General features: G+C 34.7%; 1 long non-coding RNA gene across 1 annotated transcript; it reads left to right on the top strand.

The window, feature by feature from the left end:
• The first annotated feature begins 4137 nt into the window (after positions 1-4137).
• LOC309507562 lies at positions 4138-6616 on the top strand. Its single transcript, XR_014209183.1, has 5 exons — positions 4138-4217; positions 4616-4737; positions 4857-4988; positions 5124-5356; positions 6275-6616. It is a non-coding gene; the product is annotated as an uncharacterized lncRNA (long non-coding RNA).
• The last annotated feature ends 6084 nt before the right edge of the window (positions 6617-12700 follow it).

The following is a 12700-nucleotide window of genomic DNA, read 5'->3' as shown; positions in this document are numbered from 1 at the left end:
ACAATGTCAAGATTCATCAGGCTCAGATTGTGAAAAAATGGTTGGGAGGGAGAATGAAGAATCATTTTCAGACCTTAAAAGGTCCAGAGTCCAGACCTTAAAGGGTTAGTTCACCCCAAAATTTCAATTGTCATTAATCCAAACCCGTAAGACCATCGTTCATCTTTGGAACACAAATGAAGATCTTTTAATGAAATCCGAGAGCTTTCTTTTTTCTTTTCTTTTTTGGCCGGGCAGTGTATATTATAAGCCAGTGAAATTGCAGTCAGCAAATATACAAAAAAATATAGATAAGTGTTTGGCTAATAAACAATCTAAAACAGTAAACAATCTAAAACAGTGAATAATCCAAATGTAAAATTAAATCCTTTCATATGTTTCCTTAACTGCCATTTATTATTTAGAAACAGGGTGCTCATGGATAAGTCATGTAAGATTCGTAAAAAATATCACATCCATGGACATTTTTTTATAATGAATATCATTTTTCAAAATGTATATTAACTTTAAGATTTAATATATTTTATTGGATAAAAAAATGTTTTATGGTCAATATAAAAATAAAATCACAGTTCCTGTAACTGAATTCCTAAAATTCCTGTAATCACAGACAACTAAAGGTCATGTAAACACATTGGTTAAGAAGTGTAAACCCTGAACAGCATTGTTATTAAAACTTATGGAAATATTTAGTTATTGTTATATAGCCTATATACGATTCTTAATTTTTTTTAAATAAAAAAGTTTGAAAATAAGCAGCTTTGTCACGGCAGAATTATCAGAAATATATTGTGGGGCCATTAAATATTGCCCCAAAAATTGAGCACCATTGAATTAGGCAGACTTGTTTCCACTCAAATGTACCATGGTTTATTATGGGATGAATATAGTATCAAAATGATAAACACGTGCAAGCTCTATAATCCATGAACTTGATAAAGGTTGCATGTTTTACAATCTACAACCAAATGCCTTTCAACTTGCGTGTGCAAAATTGAATGAATGTGTAGCAATTTGTACAAAATAAATAGAGAATTTTTTTGTGAATACAAATGTTTTCTTTTGTATTAGTGTATCATAATTTGCGCATGATGCAACAAAGATGTGCGTTTGTGGATCAGGTGACACGCGTGCATTCTTTTCTGAGTCAATCTCATTTGATTCATTTGGATTTTGAGACTTTCTTTTCGTGGTTTTTAAGCATTTCACAACCAACACACAAACAACTACAAATGAATAGGCCTGGTGCTAATTATTAATGCGTGCACAACTTGCCATTTATTTGACAAATTCACAAATGTGTGTGCGTCACTACATTTAAACTAATACAGTAACTTCTGTGTGCAAAATACAGAAATGCATGAATGTGCAGCATTTTGTACAAATAGAGACATACAAGCTAATACAAAACCTCGATTTTGTATTAATGTAGGTCATCAGAATATTTGCATGCAACAAGTAAGATGTGCAGTGCATTTGTGGATTACGCGTGGTGCATTCACTATGACTGACTCTTTTCTGAGTCAATCCTATAATCCTATTTGATTCTTTTGGATTTTGAGACTTTCATTTCGCCGCCTTGCACGATCCGATTCCACACACAGCTGTCTGAGAAAATCTGCTACCACTAGATGGCAGTATGTGCTAAAACAGACAACGAACGGCACCGTAATCAAGCGTTCTTTTCTCATTTAATACGCTAAATGTGGCTTAAGAAAGTGATATTGAAGCACCAAATTTAGTACACAATATAGGCCTAACTTATTAATAAAGCATACTTTGTAGAGGCAAACAGATTATGAACAACACCCATAATGTGTGCGCGCGCGCGTGGTTTAATGGCTGTCATTGGCATAGATATTTACATTTACATTTACATTTAGTCATTTAGCAGACGCTTTTATCCAAAGCGACTTACAGATTAGGACTAAATTAAGCGAGTCATCATGAAGAGGCAAAAACAACGCAAGTAGTGCTCAAAAAACAAAGTTCAGGCATTATTCAGACTCAGAGTAGCATAAACCCGACAAGTGAGGTTTTAAAGGGGAAGGAATTTTTTTTAAATTTAATTTTTTTTTATAAGGTTAAGTGCTCACGGAAGAGATGGGTTTTTAGCTGTCTTTTGAATGTTGTCAGGGATTCTGCATTCCGGATGAGGGTGGGGAGAGCGTTCCACCAGCATGGAACTGTGAATGAGAATGTTCTGGAAAGTGATTTTGTGGCTTTCTGTGATGGAACCACGAGACGTCGCTCTTTGACCGATCGTAGGCTTCTGGTAGGGCTGTAGACCCTAGGATTGAGTGAAAGTAGGAAGGAGCTGAGCCTGTGATAGATCTGTAAGCAAACGTAAATGCCTTGAACTTGATGCGAGCAGCGAGAGGTCATTGGGGTGTACTTAAATTTGTCCATGAAAATGTCTTACGATTTCAGGATAATTTCTTAATATATTGCAACAAATCAATCAGTCCAATGAAAACAATCCAGTGAACGAACAAAGTTTTAAAAAAGTGTAATTTGCCATCACTGCTAGACTGTCACGCGTCGGTTCGCAATCGCATCATTCTAAAATTCAAATAACAAATACTTCTGCGGTCTGTTTTTACTAGGCAGTTTCTCAGTCGCGATGATTAATGAAAATAGCTCAAGTGGTCAGGGAAAAACAAGCTGGTCGGAACTTAAAGATCTCGTAAAAGGAAGGCGTTCCGTGTGTTTTGAAGGGAACGAAAATGAAGAGAAAAAATAAGGTGACGGTGAAACCCGCCGCTGGGTCTTGAACCCGCGGAGTAACTTCAGGTACGTTAACGTTAACACAGACTCTCTAGCCTGGAAACTAACGCTCACCATATTTCATATTAACCAAGCTAACGTAATTCAGTTTCTAATTATTCAGCATCAGCATATGGTAACTTAATTAGAAGTGTGATCGTTGTAAGGTAAAAATATTTATTTAGGCTATATTATGACGTCTTATTTTATCTCTAGGACGATTATTAAGAGTAAACATGAATGACAGACGATAACGTTAACTGATTAACGTACACTGAACAAATATTTTTTGTAATATCTTAATAAAATCAAACACAATTTAAATACATATTTCACATTCACATTTTTAATACACGCGATTAATTTACACTTGCAATTGAAATTAATACAGAACGTGCTACTAATGATACTATGTGATATGTAGGCTACCATGTTTTTGCATGGTAATTCAAGGTATAAAGTCTTGTTTGGCATTATCACTATTTATTTAAATAAATAAATATGTTGTCATGAGGATGTAATGTCTTCTTGTGTCTGTCAATGTGCCATTAATGCCATCACAGTGATCTAAAAAGAAATGTTAAAATTGGCCTTTTTCTGTCTTTTAGGCACTACTATCTTGTGTATATGGTGGTCTTAACATTTGTGAAGCTTATAACAATTCCTCTGGACGTGGCATTTTCTGATGATATGCTTGGTAGTGCCCACAAATACTGGGTGGCTTGCAATGTATTCTCAGACCTGTTTTGTGTTGATGTTGGCCTTCATTTTCGAATGGGCATTTTCAGTGAAGACGGTCAGGTATGAACATGCCTTCATTGTCTTGTATGTCTATAATATTAATTATTTATTATGGCTTTACCTTTCTAAAATACCTTTCTAACACTTTAAACGGAACTTCTAAGAACCTTACAAGCAACTCAAGAACCCCAAACAGCCTAAATAGTATTTAATAATAACATTTAAAAAAATAAAATAAATAAGATGAAAGGATTTATTTAATTTTTGTAGTATTTTCTCACATTTTTCCTCCTCTGTCATAACACGATAAACCAAGCAAGCAACAGGACATTTTTGGTTGTATTTTGTACACCCTTACTGTTCTATGGATACTTTATGTTTTATTATCTATCATTTTAGGTGTCTAATGTACAGCTTGAAGTCAAGAAGTTATTCAGGGTTGTCTCAGTTTTCCTGATGATGGTCCTCGTTTGGCACTGGAACACTTGCGTTCAGTACTTCATATCTGTAATGGAAGAGTTTCCCCAAGACTGCTGGGTTGTAAGAGAGAAAATTTAGGTATTTCTCACTTTTTATTGCTTATGCAGGAATTTGTTTGACATGATGTGTTCAACATGTCTTCCTTTTTTTCTCGATCGGGGAAAAATACTTCTATGCTTCCTCCAGAGCTTTCTCTCAAATGGCCTGGAGATCAACTGACTCACCAACACGTACGCCGCACAACATTCTTTCCACATTCATTATTTTGGGAGAAATGATAATCAATCTGATAATCAGTCTTTGGTAGAGAAAAATGTCTCCTCAAATCACTTTAATCGGTGGCGTTTGCTAAGGACAGCATCACTTTTACAATCAGGATTTGGGATTTTTAAAAAAACCTGTGATACAAAGTTAGTTAATCTATGATTACTTTTAAGTGATCAGACATATGATTTCCATCTACCAGATGAAAACAAAAAGGCAATGGCTTAGCCATGCCATGGCACCCTAGCATTGTGGAATAAGGTTTTGCATGAGCAAACACCACTGAAGAACTGTAAAAAAGAAAAGAGAAAAAAAAGTAGTTTACATTGAACTAAAGTGATTCCCTTTTGTTTGTTTGTTTTAGGTGTGGATGAACGGTGGATATCTATTGTAAGTATGGTGATTGGATATATAATGTGTTCTGCATTTATTTCTTGGGTTATCACAGCATTTGGGAGCATGTCTGCAACTGGCAATGCATACAAGGTAAAGGTGAATTTTAAGAGTTAAAATTAAAGCTGTTTGTATTTGTTAAGTTTGTTTATTCAACAAATAAATACAAGGCGGCTCTGATGATATTATGCCATGATATATAAATATTTCAGATAAACCAGCTACAATCCTCCACAATGTTCCAAAAGCTGCCCAGAGTGTTGCGCCAACGTACCACTGCCCAGTACAAGTGGCACCGGGATAAGAAGAACATCCTCAACATCGTGTCAAAACAGCTCAGAAAGGTTTCTAATTGATTTATAAATATAAACTTCAGATAACACACAATACGTTTTTCTGCTGTTCAAACAATCATTTGGCTCAAACAGTATCTTTTTATAAAAATAATATTTAATAGTGCTATGTTTTCTGTTTCAAAGGATATCATGGCAGAGAGATGCTCCAACCTGTAGAACAAAGGCAAGTTTTTGTCGCTTAACAAAGAGTTCACCGAAGCCATCTTGATGAATTTGGACAAGGAGTTCTTCAGTGCTGGTGACATCATCATTCATCAGAATGCTCAACCTGAAAATATGTTCTTCATTGACTGGACGGGTGCTTGTGAAGAACGAGGCTTTCCAGATGGAGCTGTGTGATGGAGATCACTTTGGAGGTGATGTATGAGAAACTTACTGTTGTGTGATTCAGTTAAGAAGTAGTCTCATGTAGAGGTTCGGCATAAAGTCTGGTCCACATTGCAGTGCTAGTCAAGTCAAATTTAGTGCTTTTCAGATACACATTGTTTCAAAGCAGCTTTACAGAAAATCATGTTAATGTTTATAATGTCTGAATTTCTGCATGCCTCTGATAGTCACATTTATCAGATTAGAGCTGGGCGATAGTATAGTTTACATTTTGCAACAATACAAACAATCAAGCAGTTGAGATCTGCTATATACATTATGATGATACTGTATGAATACGAACAAAGTTGGACATGCTTAAATATCCAACCTTATATAAAGAGCTGGGCAAAAATGTTATAACATTTTGCAATGAAATAAAAAATCAGGCTCCTGAGACTATTTAAATAGTTTCAGCTGCCTGATTTTTATATACATACACACACATAATAGATATATGTAATATACAATATATATGTAAAATTTATATATATATTTTATATATATATGTTAAAAAATATGCTATTTTATTTGCTATTTAAATATTTAAGAACAGGAACATTTGGACATCAAAACATGAACACTTAGAGCGGGTGTTTAAACTTTTGCTTTAAATGTAATTTGTTTCATATCAAAAGGAACCTCTTGTCTGTCGCTACGCTGTCAGTGTCCTCTTTACTCTGTAATGTTTTTCACTGCATGAGAAAACAGACGTGTGGTGTGAGAGCGTGAGAACAGTGTCAATTACATGAGTTTCACACTCAAAAAGGCTCAAAATTAGATTACAGAGCTTGCCAGATCAAGAAAATGTTTTCCCAGTTTTGTGTGCCGTATTGATCAGAAACTCCAATGTGTTTTAAACAACCAGCCTCATACTCACCATTTTAAGAAGTTTTGTGTTTCTGCAGAGATCAGCTTCGTGTTTGGTGGAAGGCAGTTGGCCACAGTTTCTGCGCTGACCACGTGCAGCCTTTTCACCCTGTCATTACAAGAGTTTCAGGAGATTGAGGAAGAGTTCCCACATGTTGTGAACGAACTGAGAGGAGCAGCTCAACAGCATGAAAATTATCCAGAAAATAATTAGTCTTGCATTATGAGTTGCTTTGTACGGTCGGTCATCAGGAGGGGACATGTTCGGTTCACTAAGTTTTGTCGTGGCCATGACACATTAACTTGTGGGAACGTGATTGTGGCCACGAGATCATTTTGTCAAGCTAACGCATCCTTATTCCTTTTAGTAGTGGGAAATTCGGATCATTTTACTATCTCGGATCTACTATCTTTTTAAACTATAAACTATCTACATTTTACTATCTTTGAATCTCGTTCATCAAAATGAACAAATCTTTTTTTGAGTCATTTCGTTCATTTCAGCAGAATGTATTTAAAATGTTACATGTTAGCCAAATTCCCCAAACACATCAAATCGCATTTAGAATAAGAAGAACAATTGCAATGCAAGGAAAAGGCCAAATTATGAGAAACAGAAACAATTAATTAATTGATCTTGGTCTTCGGACTATGCAGTCTGTTAGTTTACCTCAAACGAACAGCTTCGGGAGGTGATCACCTCCCGAAGCTGTTCGTTCATCCCGTGACATCCTCATAAACTGAGCTTTGCAGTCGGTAGTACCGGATACAGAATTGATTAGTTCAGTTTCAAGTCTATCGACTTCAGGTTCGAGTCATTCGTTCATCACGTGACAGAAGAACGAAAGACTCAGAAGAATCAGACCCGAAGACTCGAGAGGTGAACTAATCATTTCTCTTTCCGGTACCGACAGCATAGCCTCTAATGGACTGACAGGAAGAACGAAAGACTCGGACCCGAACCCGAAGACTCGAGAGATGAACTAATCATTTCTGTTTCCAGTACAGAACCTATTGGATGTTGCGCATGCGCGGTCAACACAAAATGAACAAATCACTCTCTGAGACAACTCGGTAGTCCCGAGTCATATTACACCGTGTCCTAACTACACGCAACGCCGATAAAAGGTATCTTTTCATGTTAATCAGAGTGTTTGTCCTAACCAGCCGCGACGGCGACAATTCTATTTTAGAAACGGTTTCTATTTTTCTGCGACGTCGCGCTGGAACAACAAACACAAAGTGTGGCAATGATTTATGTGCTTTATTTAATGTTAAAAGCATGCAATGTGACTTTGAATATCATTTAGTGCTCCTAGCTTTGTAAGTTAGCTGTAAAAGCAACAATGGATAATTCACCTCAGATCTTGAAATTAAACAAATAGAAACAAGAACGTTTAAACTGAACAAACAAGTATATTCTTTGCTACGGCCTAAGCCTTATGAGTGTTATTTGTATTTGGTGTGTATCTGTTTCTGTGCTCTGATTAGTTTCTTTCTCTTGTTAGGCTCCGCCCCTGTGCCCCGTTGCTCTAATGGCTCCTGTTGAGTATAGAAGAAGAGTGTGAAACAGAATGAGGCACGCAGCGGTGAAACCCGGCTTTCATTAGCCGTATAATAAATGTTTAAACTGCACTTTGCCTCGCGTGTCCTTTTATGTTGCTTACCCCTTTTCCAACGAGCATTTTAAAAACAGGGGTTTGTAACATCTTTGACAAAGATTGTTTTAGTAACTCAGTAGGCTAGCCTATGTATTTTTAATAATGTTTAAATCGTGTAATATTTATGAATTTGATTATGTAGCCATCTTATTAATTTTCTTGCGAGTGCCGTCAAGATTACTCATGGTGCTGTGAACCTAATTCTATTCTCAGGATATTTTTATACCCTACAATTTATAATCGTTTAAATATTTGCAATGGATGGAAATCGACCCAAACAATCTGTAAAATAGTTTAAATGTGCCTTATCTATGGGGCGCCGTTTGTAAAGTGTCTCATGCTGAAAATAACAGCAACATTTTGTCACATTTAGCTTCAAACAATGTTTAAAAAACTGGTATGAATTTTTGACGGTCACTTTTTACCACATTTACAACAATATTTGTCAACTTAGAGATATTTTAAATAGTTAAATCTAAATATTAAATGTTACACCTAAATGTTAAATGTTAAATCTAAATGCTAAATCTAAATGTTAAATCTAAATGTTAAATCTAAATGTTAAATCTAAATCTAAATCTAAATGTTAAATCTAAATATTAAATCTAAATCTAAATGTTAAATCTAAATGTTAAATCTAAATCTAGATGTTAAATCTAAATGTTAAATCTAAATCTAAATGTTGAATCTAAATCTAAATGTTAAATCTAAATCTAAATATTGAATCTAAATGTTTAGGGTGAAACTAAATATTTAACTAATATGCAAAATCAAAATGCCGGTAACCGGAAGTGCCAAAATAAAAGCTCGAGGAGGTCAGTGTGTGTTTATAGCATGGTTTATAGTGTCAAATAACGAATAAAAACCATCTCATCCGAGGAAATGGACTCTTGGACATGGATTATCGTGATAATAACTACCTAAAATAATAAACACATTTGGAGAAACTGTATTTGAAGAGTAGGCTAGCGTCACTTTTATGAAAAGTGCGGGACTTATGACCTGCAGCCATAATAGCCAGCCACGAGGGGGCTCACTTTGACTGAATGTCATGTCATCACTCTCATCACGAAACTCTACAGTTTCTCCAAACGTGTTTATTATTTTAGGTAGTTATTATCGTTATATTATAGTTATTATTATGAGATGGTTTTTATTCGTTATTTGACACTATAAACCATGCTATAAACACACACTCGAGCTTTTATTTTGGCACTTCCGGTTACCGGCATTTTGAATTTGCATATTAGTTAAATATTTAGTTTCACCCGAAACATTTAGATTCAACATTTAGATTTAGATTTAGATTTAACATTTAGATTTAACATTTAGATTTAGATTTAGATTTAACATTTAGATTTAGATTTAACATTTAGATTTAGATTTAATATTTAGATTTAACATTTAGATTTAACGTTTAGATTTAACATTTAGATTTAGATTTAACATTTAGATTTAACATTTAGATTTAACATTTATATTTAGATTTAACATTTAGATTTAGATTTAGATTTAACATTTAGATTTAGATTTAGCATTTAGGTGTAACATTTAATATTTAGATTTAACTATTTAAAATATCTCTAAGTTGACAAATATTGTTGTAAATGTGGTAAAAAGTGACCATCAAAAATTCATACCAGTTTTTTAAACATTGTTTGAAGCTAAATGTGACAAAATGTTGCTGTTATTTTCAATGTGAGACGCTTTACAAACGGCGCCCCATACTTATCCATCACATTCCGTGGCTGTTATTGGTTCATCATTACCATCATCAGAAACCAGATTAATGTTCTTTATATACACGTATCAGTTCAGAAGGTGCTATATACATCATTATTATTATTATTATGATTAATCAAGTAAACAGAATAGATGTAATAAGCAAAAAAGGGAAAAAACACATTCTGTTCATTTATTCTACTTCTTTCCAAGTACTTCCAGTTTTCTTTGTGGTTCTATTGGTGTTGTTCATAATCTGTTTACCTCTACAAAGTATGCTTTATTAATAAGGTAGGGCCTATAATATTATGTAGCCTACTAAATTTGGTGCTTCAATTTCACTTCAAGCATATTATATGAGAAAAGAACGCTTGATTACGGTGCCGTTGTCTGTTTTAGCACATACTGCCATCTAGTGGTAGCAGAGTTTCTCACACAGTTTTTTTTGTGTGTGTGTGTGTGTGTGTGTGTGTGTGTGTGTGTGTGTGTGTGTGTGTGTACCTGTACCTGTACCTGTTTTTCTATCCCGGTGGGGACTTCAACCTGAATGCACACAGACTCATGGGGACTCGTGTCACAGAGTGGGGACCTAAATTGAGGTCCACATGGGTACACAAGCTTATAAATCATACAGAATGAGTTTTTTTGTAAATGTAAAAATTCAGAAAGTTTTCTGTGATGGGTTAATCAAATAGGATTGACTCAGAAAGAGTCAATGAATATACGAGTCAGCTGATCCACAAATGCACAACTTACTTGCTGCATGCATGTACATATTCTGACCTACATTAATACAAAATCGAGGTTTTGTATAAATAACTATGTCTCTATTTGTACAAAATGCTGCACATTCATGCATTTCTGGATTTTGTACACACAAGTTGAATTGTAGGCTATTAGTTTAAATGTAGTGACGCACATTTGTGAATTTGTCAAATAAATGGGTAGTTGTGCACACATTCATAATTAGCACCAGGCCTATTCATTTGTAGTTGTTTGTGTGTGTGTTGTGAAATGCTTAAAAACCGCGAAAAGAAAGTCTCAAAATCCAAATGAATCAAATGAGATTGACTCAGAAAAGAGTCAATGAATGCACGCGTGTCACCTGATCCACAAACGCACATCTTCTTGGTTGCATGCGCAAATTATGATACACTAATACAAAATAAAACATTTGTATTCACAAAAATGTCTCTATTTGTACAAATTGCTACACATTCATTCAATTTTGAATTTTGCACACGCAAGTTTAAAGGCATTTGGTTGTAGATAGTAAAACATATCTACAACCTTTATCAAGTTCATGGATTATAGAGCTTGCACTTTTTAATAATTTTGATACTATAGGCCTAGTCATCCCATAGTTTATGCCACAATATCATAATCATGCAAACAGGTGGCATTAACTTGAGAAGGAAAATGAACAATGCGGAAATAATTGCTCAATCAATTGTTGAATCAGAATTATAATTTTGTTGGCCAAGTTTTACTTACAAGGATTTTCCCTTTTTCATGCCCAGATCTACACCTGTGTGTAATGGGGTAGTTGAAGTGTAAGAGTGCAACTGAAGCAGAATAAAGAAAAGGACAGATCTAGCATGTGAATAAACTATCTAACAAGAAGCAATACAATAATGGCATGAAACTTTTATGTTCACGCTGCCATCTTGTGGTGCTATGGAACACTTACACCTTATGTCTCCTATAGTCACAAAGACCTGAAATCCACACTGTGGCGATCAGCCAACAGCTCCCACAAGTAAATAGTTCTAAATAATGATCTCAAATGAAGTAAGAGGATAGAGTATACAGTTTGAACAGCATAAAAATAATGATGTCTATGGAAAGTTCCCATAAAACATGAAAACGCAACATGTCTGTGCGTGTGTGCGTGCGTGAGTGCGTGCGTGCGTGTACCGAAACTCAGGTTGCTTCAAGGGAGCTTTCTCTAAAAAGTCTCTATTAATAAAAACATCTGATAAATGACAGCTTATTTAGCCTACTTTCTTAATAAAAATCTGAACATGATAAACATTGACTGTATGTGATGACAAAAAGATAACATGCAAATGACAAAACGTTTGACCCATATAAAGTACACTAGGGGTGTTAATATGAACCCCCTTTTTATATAAAGTAAATAGGAAAAGGGTTAGTTCACAGATATCTAAATTGAGAAATATCAGGTAATAGTTTATATTAAAAAAATATATAGCAAACAATGCTTGCATTTAGGGTTAAATAAAATGTTGTAAACTTGAGCCCTTCCCTCCCTGCCTGTGGTGTGTAACTAGGTAACACATTGGTCATTAGAGACAGTGAAGTCCCCAGGCAGATGTGTTTGTTTGTCAAGTGCTAAGCACATCTCTCTGCTTTTAAGTTTTCAGGTTAAAAAAATGGCTTATGCAAAGATCTGCCAGAAACAAGCTGCATGCAAAACAAACTGTAGCAGCAGCAGCAGGTCATACAGGTTTTTCCAGACCAGCAGCACTGCACACATCCAAACATATTCATTTGTCCTCCTTGAAGGACTTTTAGGAGACAATCCCAGTTTCTTGAAAATGTGCATTTTGTACAAACACTTTCAGGAAAAAGAATAGCCTAATAAACATTAACTTGAAAGTATAAATAAATGAGGAAACAAGATAAAAATGGTTAGTATATAAGTATAGGCTACTAAAAGTAACTGTCAACATGTCAACTAACTCATTAATTTGGGTTAGGGTTATAATATGTTGACATCTATTAATACTTTAATGACCAGTATGTAACATTTAGTTGCATTTAGTTACTTGTACACTGAAAAAAATATTTTCATGATTTATCCACAAAAAATGTCTTTGGTCAAATCAACTTAGGTAATTAATGTGGTTCAGATAACATCATATTTTGAGTTTCTGTTGATTAAGCCAATCTCCTTTATTGTAGTAACTAAACATTTTTTTTCAATGAGCTCAATATTTTAAGGCAACCAGGTAACTTACTTTTTTAAGTTAAACCAACAATATTTTTTATTGTGTAGGCCTACTATGCCCAATCCTGCTCCTGCCGATCGACTGTTATCGATTATATTTCTGCATC

Source organism: Leuciscus leuciscus (genome assembly GCF_965113295.1).
Source record: "Leuciscus leuciscus genome assembly, chromosome: 10".
Taxonomy (NCBI): domain Eukaryota; kingdom Metazoa; phylum Chordata; class Actinopteri; order Cypriniformes; family Leuciscidae; genus Leuciscus; species Leuciscus leuciscus.
This window is presented reverse-complemented; position numbering and strand designations above follow the sequence as displayed.